The 6,361-nt window shown below is 39.9% G+C and overlaps 1 protein-coding gene across 1 annotated transcript in view; it reads left to right on the top strand.

Annotated features, from left to right (window-relative positions):
* The first annotated feature begins 442 nt into the window (after nucleotides 1-442).
* The window catches only part of raph1a (Ras association (RalGDS/AF-6) and pleckstrin homology domains 1a), an 81,588-nt gene continuing 75,669 nt past the window's right edge, over nucleotides 443-6,361 (top strand). The window contains 1 exon segment of the mRNA XM_051904901.1: nucleotides 443-721. The gene's annotated coding sequence lies outside the window, so the exon portion shown is untranslated.

Raw genomic sequence — 6,361 nt, 5'->3', positions numbered from 1 at the left:
TCTTTTTAAAAATGCTGACAGAAACTTTTGAACGGTATTCCTACATAAGCAACAGTAGCACTTAATTACTAGTGAATTAATTTCACTAGGTTAATTAATTTCAAATATGCCTGGTTTTATTATTTACCATTGCACTATAAATGTAGCCTACATATCATAAAAACTTTTTGTGTTTTGCTTAAAACATGTTTATGATATTAAATATCACAAACATATCATAAAACAGGGACGCCAAAACGTTACTATGCAAGATAAATAACGTATTACGCTCCAAATATTTCCTAGAAAATGCGGCCTAATGTCACTGCACATTTCGCACTGTTGTACATATGCTGATTTTTTAATGGGAGAGCCATTGTAGCAAAAATAAAAAACTCAAGTGAGTCGTATTTCCATGCCTTGCATGACGTCACAACGGGTAGGGCGAAATCACATGGATTTCGGGGCTGGACAGGAAACGGAGACGCTAGGAACGCGCATCGGTCCGCAGCTCAGAACGGGAATGGAAGCGGGAGAGAAACGGGAGGCTCGCTCGTCTCTTTATCATCACCCTCATCATCAAATATAAGCGGTCGGCACGGGCAGCGAAACACTGAATTAAGTGTAAGAGGACCTGGGATTCTGTCGCTGGATTTGCGCAACACATCAGCGGCTTTTTCCCATTGTTACCGTTTCCTTCGGACAAGACAGAAGCCGCAGAACCGTCGGCTGGTTTGCGACAGTAAGCGCTTACTCTTGATTTATACTCACTGCTGCATGCGACCCCTTTCTGAAATAAAGACATTAATGAACAGATAATGAGCATTGCTTGTGTATTTCACGCTGGCTGTGTATTATTAGCTCATTATCTAGTGATACACACAGGAAAATCCAGGGAACAGCCCTGAAATTCAGACAGCTGTGCAGTGCCTTCATGTCTGAATATCAGGGCTGCTCCCTGTGTAAAAAAACATTGTATTCGATAATAAAATACTGAAACGATTAATAGTATCGTTTGAAGATGCTGATTTGTCGGTTTTTGCAGTATAGAATAAAGAATCTGGAATAACGAGGTCTGTCAAATAGAAGATGGGGTGCATCTCCATCTATCTGAATAGCCTACATCTGTTGTTATTACGGATCCTGAGGGTGGTCGAGATGTTAAACCTTCATTTTGGTATGAGCCTTTTTGTTTTCCAGCATCTTTGTATCTAAGCCTCGTTTCTGCTGTTATTGGTGTTTTTTCCTCATTGTACCTGGTGGAGTGTGCTCTGCAGTAACACATACTGCAAACAGATGAGCTGTAGCCAAATTAGACCTCCCCTCCACACACACACACACACATACACACATATACACACACATTGATATCTTCAGGCTCCACCCTTTGCCATGACAGCTGTGGGTTTAGTGCCAGTCTTGGTGCCCGTGCAGTGGAAGTCTATATTTTCACACATTTGTCCAGCTTGTCTGAGTTTGTTTATCCTTTTACTTCAGTGAATATTTATTTCTCAGGCTTTATTTCCAAGAGTCAGCCATATTGTAACACTGTATGGGTTATGCTGTTACAATGAATCCTGCCATTAAATAGCTTTTCAGTATGTAAACACCACAATTCACAGAACAGCAAAAACATAGCACGTTTAAACCGTTTTTGGCCAACAGAAATCAATAATTGATTTGTTTTTAATGTAAAAAATTACAACAAATACAAAAAAAAACTTTAATGCTTTTATTCAGCAAGGATTCATTACATTGATTAAAAAAAAAATTGATCACTTTTACATTGTTACACTGTTAATAGTAGATTGTATCATCTTGCTTATGCATCTTTGATGGCTTCATAGGCTAGAGGCAGACTGGAAGAGCTCAGATCTGAAATGTGTATCATTGGTATAGAGGAACTGTTCTTCTAGCAAGCTCTTTGCCTCAGATCTTGGAAGCTTTACTGTGCTTGCTGCTGGTAATGCATTAAACTTGAGATTTATTTCTCTTGCACAGGCTGCTGTTGCTTCAGCCTAATCCAGTGGGAGCAGTAGAATATGTGCTGAGAGGGATGTAAAACAATGAAATTGTTTTGCTTTTTATATAGGAATTACAATGGGATGTTTTTTTCTTCAATGTTGCTATCTCTATGAGGCCTCTAAAATGCATTGCTGGTGGTGTGTGGAGAATTAATTTTCATTACCTCTCACCATATGTGCAGCAGTAAGCCAGTGTCCATTCCCACCGGATTCCTCTTTCTAGAGCTGGCCTACTATACCAGAATGACGTCAGGTGATTGTGAAACTAGGGTGGATGCTGGCTGTGTGGACCCTGGGTTCCAGATGCAGCCTGGATCTTTTTCTGCTTGACAGATTCTTTGTTCTAAATGATCGTAAATGAGTCCTGATAAAGATCCAGTAGGTTCGCTGTGTTGCTGACCTTTGCAGCATGAGCAGCAATCTGACGGCTCGCGCTGCGCCCACTCTCAGTATTGAAACTGGAGACGACTGTGAGGCTCTTCAAGAGCAGACGAAGAGGAAACGGGCAGGATGAAAGGAAGTGAAATGATTTAAATTAATAGCGTCCCACGAGTCTTAGACGTAAGGACGTCCTTTGTTGGGGCAGGAGCAGGTCAACACTGTGCATCAATCTTCGATGCAGCACAAGTGCAATATTGCTAATGTTTCGTGAGTGAGGGAGGACATCGTGCCAACTTTAATCAGCTCATTTAGGTGACATCTGCTGTATAGTAGCACAAACGTATTGTCAGGTGTGTGTGATCTGTCATCGGCTTAGTTTCGCTCATGAATGGCACTCGTCTGACTCGATGCAGATGTTGGATATAACAGACCTTAGACCCAGAGCATGATTTGTCATCAGAATGATTTGTTATAAACCCCCGTCTTCATAACACTGCAAACATGTAAAGGTGGAATGAGGTGACTCATGTCAGAGTGTTTGTACACATGGCCTGTTGAGCTTTGCATTGTGATCCAATGTTTTATTTAGGCGTGTTTGGTTCTGTATTATGTTCACATCAATTTGAACTGTCTTACAACAATGGCAGATTTTGTCCCCTTGCATTGGCTTCCCTTCTAACAGCACTGCTTACATTGTAACCTGCCTGTATTGGGTAAAAGATTAAAAGTGTTTACAGCCTCTCATCCAGTGTTGTTTTAGAAACATTGGCAGCTGCCACCAGGCTGTGACACGGCTTCATCTGTGTGTGTGTGTGTGTGTGTGAGAGGCAAACTGTTGGACAGGGAGGGAGATTCATTGCGTTCATGCAGTCAATTTGTTATCACAGTGCATTAATTATTTACAATGACCAAAACGAAAGTAGCAGTAGATCTTTTCCTCCCTATTGTGATGTACATTTGAGTGAAATAGATTATTGAAAAAGAACAAATGTCGGTCGGAGACTTGATTCTGTGCATCGGGTGTTGATTAGATGGAGGCAGATTTGAATGTGAGCTTTCAGTCGATTGTTAGAAAGAGTTTAAGCAATGATTGGAGAAGTCTGGCATACGGCACCAGAGAGAAGTCTGTCATTTTAAAGGAATGACATTTTAATTACGAGGTCAAACATTAAACACATGCATGGAAGAATTGATCACAATAAGATCTATAACATGCATTTAGAAAATAGATGTATTTTCATGTCATGCCAACTTTAAAGATGAAATGTATGTTTTTATCAGTGTTACAATAATTTGACCTGTCCTGTTTTACTTTAATTTGCACTAAAATAAGCCATTTGTAGATTGTTTCCCTTGAAAAGAGGAAGTATTGTGGTTCTGTGGTCCTTTAAATCATTGCTGTGTCTGTTTGAGCACCTCGTCCAGCACAGCAACATGGGCTGAACCAGTGGTGTGAGTTTGATTGACCAGTGGTATACGGGGTTGGAAAAACCTGTTTGAAAACAAACATAATTTTTGCTGTTTCTTTTGGAGACACTAATGGCACAGAAATTACACACTCCCAAAAGCTTCTTTGTCATGCTCACTACTCATGAAATGCTGTGTTGTAAGTTAGGGCTACATCAAATACTGTGAAATGTCACAGAAAACAGAATTTATGTGAGACATATTGTTGGAATGGAAACATGTTTAAAGTAATGCCCTGATAATTTAGTTTTTGAGTTAATTGTCATTTTTAGAGGCTGTGCCCTGTGGAAGCTTGTTTCAAAGTAAAAAGTGAGAGTGACGTGTGGCCAAGTATGGTGTCCCATACTCTGAATTTGTGCTTTGCATTTCACCCATCCAAGTGCACACACACAATTAACAAACACACACTGTGAACACACACCCAGGGCTCAGAATTGCGTTTTTGCTGCGGCGATGGGGAGTGATTGGGGGGGGTTAGGTGCCTTGCTCAAGGTTACCTCAGTTGTGGGTAATGAGAGCGGAAGAGAGCGCTGTTCATTTACTTATCCCTCGAACCCATGAGACCCACAACCTTCGGGTTACAAGTCCGACTCTCTAACCATTAGGCCACAACTGCCCCCGAGTTTCCGCCGCGGAACAAAAGAATGCAAAAGATAATTGGGACTTTTTGTCTCACAATTCTGACTTTTTTTCCTCACAACTGCGTGAGATGATATCACAATTGCAAATTATAATGTCAGAATTGCGAAATATATACTTGCAATTGCGAGTTATAGTCAGAATTGCGGGATATAAATTCGCAATTCTGGCTTTTCTTGCAACTGTGAGTTTATATCTTGCAATTTTGACTTCTTTTTTCAGAATTGTGAGATATAAACTCACATTTGCGAGTTATAAAGTCAAATTCTGAGGGGAAAAAAAATTATAAAGTCAGAATTGCAAGATATAAACTTGCTATTGAAGTTTACTGAGAAAAAAAAGTCACAAATACCTTTTTTATTTTTTATTCAGTGGCGGAAACAAGCTTCCATAGTGCACACTGTTCTGTAATGAACAGCATTTTTATACACGGCTGATTAAATATGAGTCCTTGAGTCCTATATATTTCACTTTTTTATTTTGTTATCTTCTTTGACAAACTCTTTAGGTGTGTTCACATTTACCATTTACTGATTTTGACAGACGAAAATCATTCATTTCATTAGGAATCCATGCAACTGAAAGTTTCACATGAGGGCGAAGAGTTTCACCACGCTCACCCTCATGCTGTTGCAAACCCGTATGACTTGGCAAGAAAGTCATTTGGATAACATAAAGGTGAGTAAATGATGACAGATTTTGATTTTCGGGTTAACAAATCCTTTAAGACCACAGATAGTGGAGTGGTTCTTTTGACAGGCTGCAGCCTTCATTGGAGCTCCTTTAGCCACTGACAGTCAATGAGATTAAGTGTCACATTATCCTGCTGCCAAGATTTTATGGACACAGTTGACCTTGGCAGCCTTCATCCCCACGTCCCTCTGAGAGGACTGGCTGTTTCCCACAGGACACGGGCTAAAGGGAGAGAAGGAATGAATAACCAGTTCTGCTCAAGGACTACCATCGGCTGAGTGTGAAGTGACACTCTCAATGTGTGCTGTTTGTCCTCCTTTTGTGCATAACTGCCCTTGCATTCCTCAGGAGTGCTTCAGAAATGCAATACATGTGATTCTTATTATGAGGCACCGTATTAAGGGATAATGTACAGTGAACTGCTCATTACAAAATAAACCAGATGGAGTAATCAGGACCCCAATGTGAAGGAAAGGTGTCTTGTAACATCCCAAAAGAGGTGGAGTGGTAACAATCTGCTGATTGTATGTTATCCTGCTTATTACATGGCCACTTACCAAATACTTAAATTACATATTGATTTGAGTTATATTGTTTCATTATGTGAGAAGAAAGAGACTGCAGAGTGATACAAGAGACGTAAAACACAGCTAGGAAATCAGTCAGTGGACCATAGTCAGGCTAAACGCCATATTTTAAACATTACTTTTAATTTACGTGATATAGGAACTTAATACAGTAAAACCCCCATTTCGTTAGCAAAAAATTAAATCTGGCCTTGATTCTATAAGGTGTATTATGCAGTTTAGTGTTCATTAATCCAAATTACTTATTTGACAGCAGAATGACTGACCAATCAGAATCAAGTATTCCATGTAGGAAGTCTGATAAAATGGTTGTTCCACACTGTTGATGTTCAGTGCTGATAGAGAGCTTTAAATGTGTTTGTGGTGAGGCAGATTTGCCTTTGGCGCTTTTCTGATATTGTTGTAAGTTCTGAGAGGAGATGTTTCTGTCTGTTTGTCTGTCAGTGCTGTAGATCAAACTGTGTTGAAGTTGTCAGCAGTTGCATTTGGTGATGAAAGGTGGTATATTAATATCTAAGTAGTTTGTATGCCATGATATTTTGCTGATTCATACTGTTGCCGCCTGAGCAGCTTTTGTTTTGGTGGATAGGT

This window comes from Ctenopharyngodon idella, chromosome 9 (assembly GCF_019924925.1).
Source record: "Ctenopharyngodon idella isolate HZGC_01 chromosome 9, HZGC01, whole genome shotgun sequence".
In the NCBI taxonomy this organism is placed as follows: Eukaryota; Metazoa; Chordata; class Actinopteri; order Cypriniformes; family Xenocyprididae; genus Ctenopharyngodon; species Ctenopharyngodon idella.
This window is presented reverse-complemented; position numbering and strand designations above follow the sequence as displayed.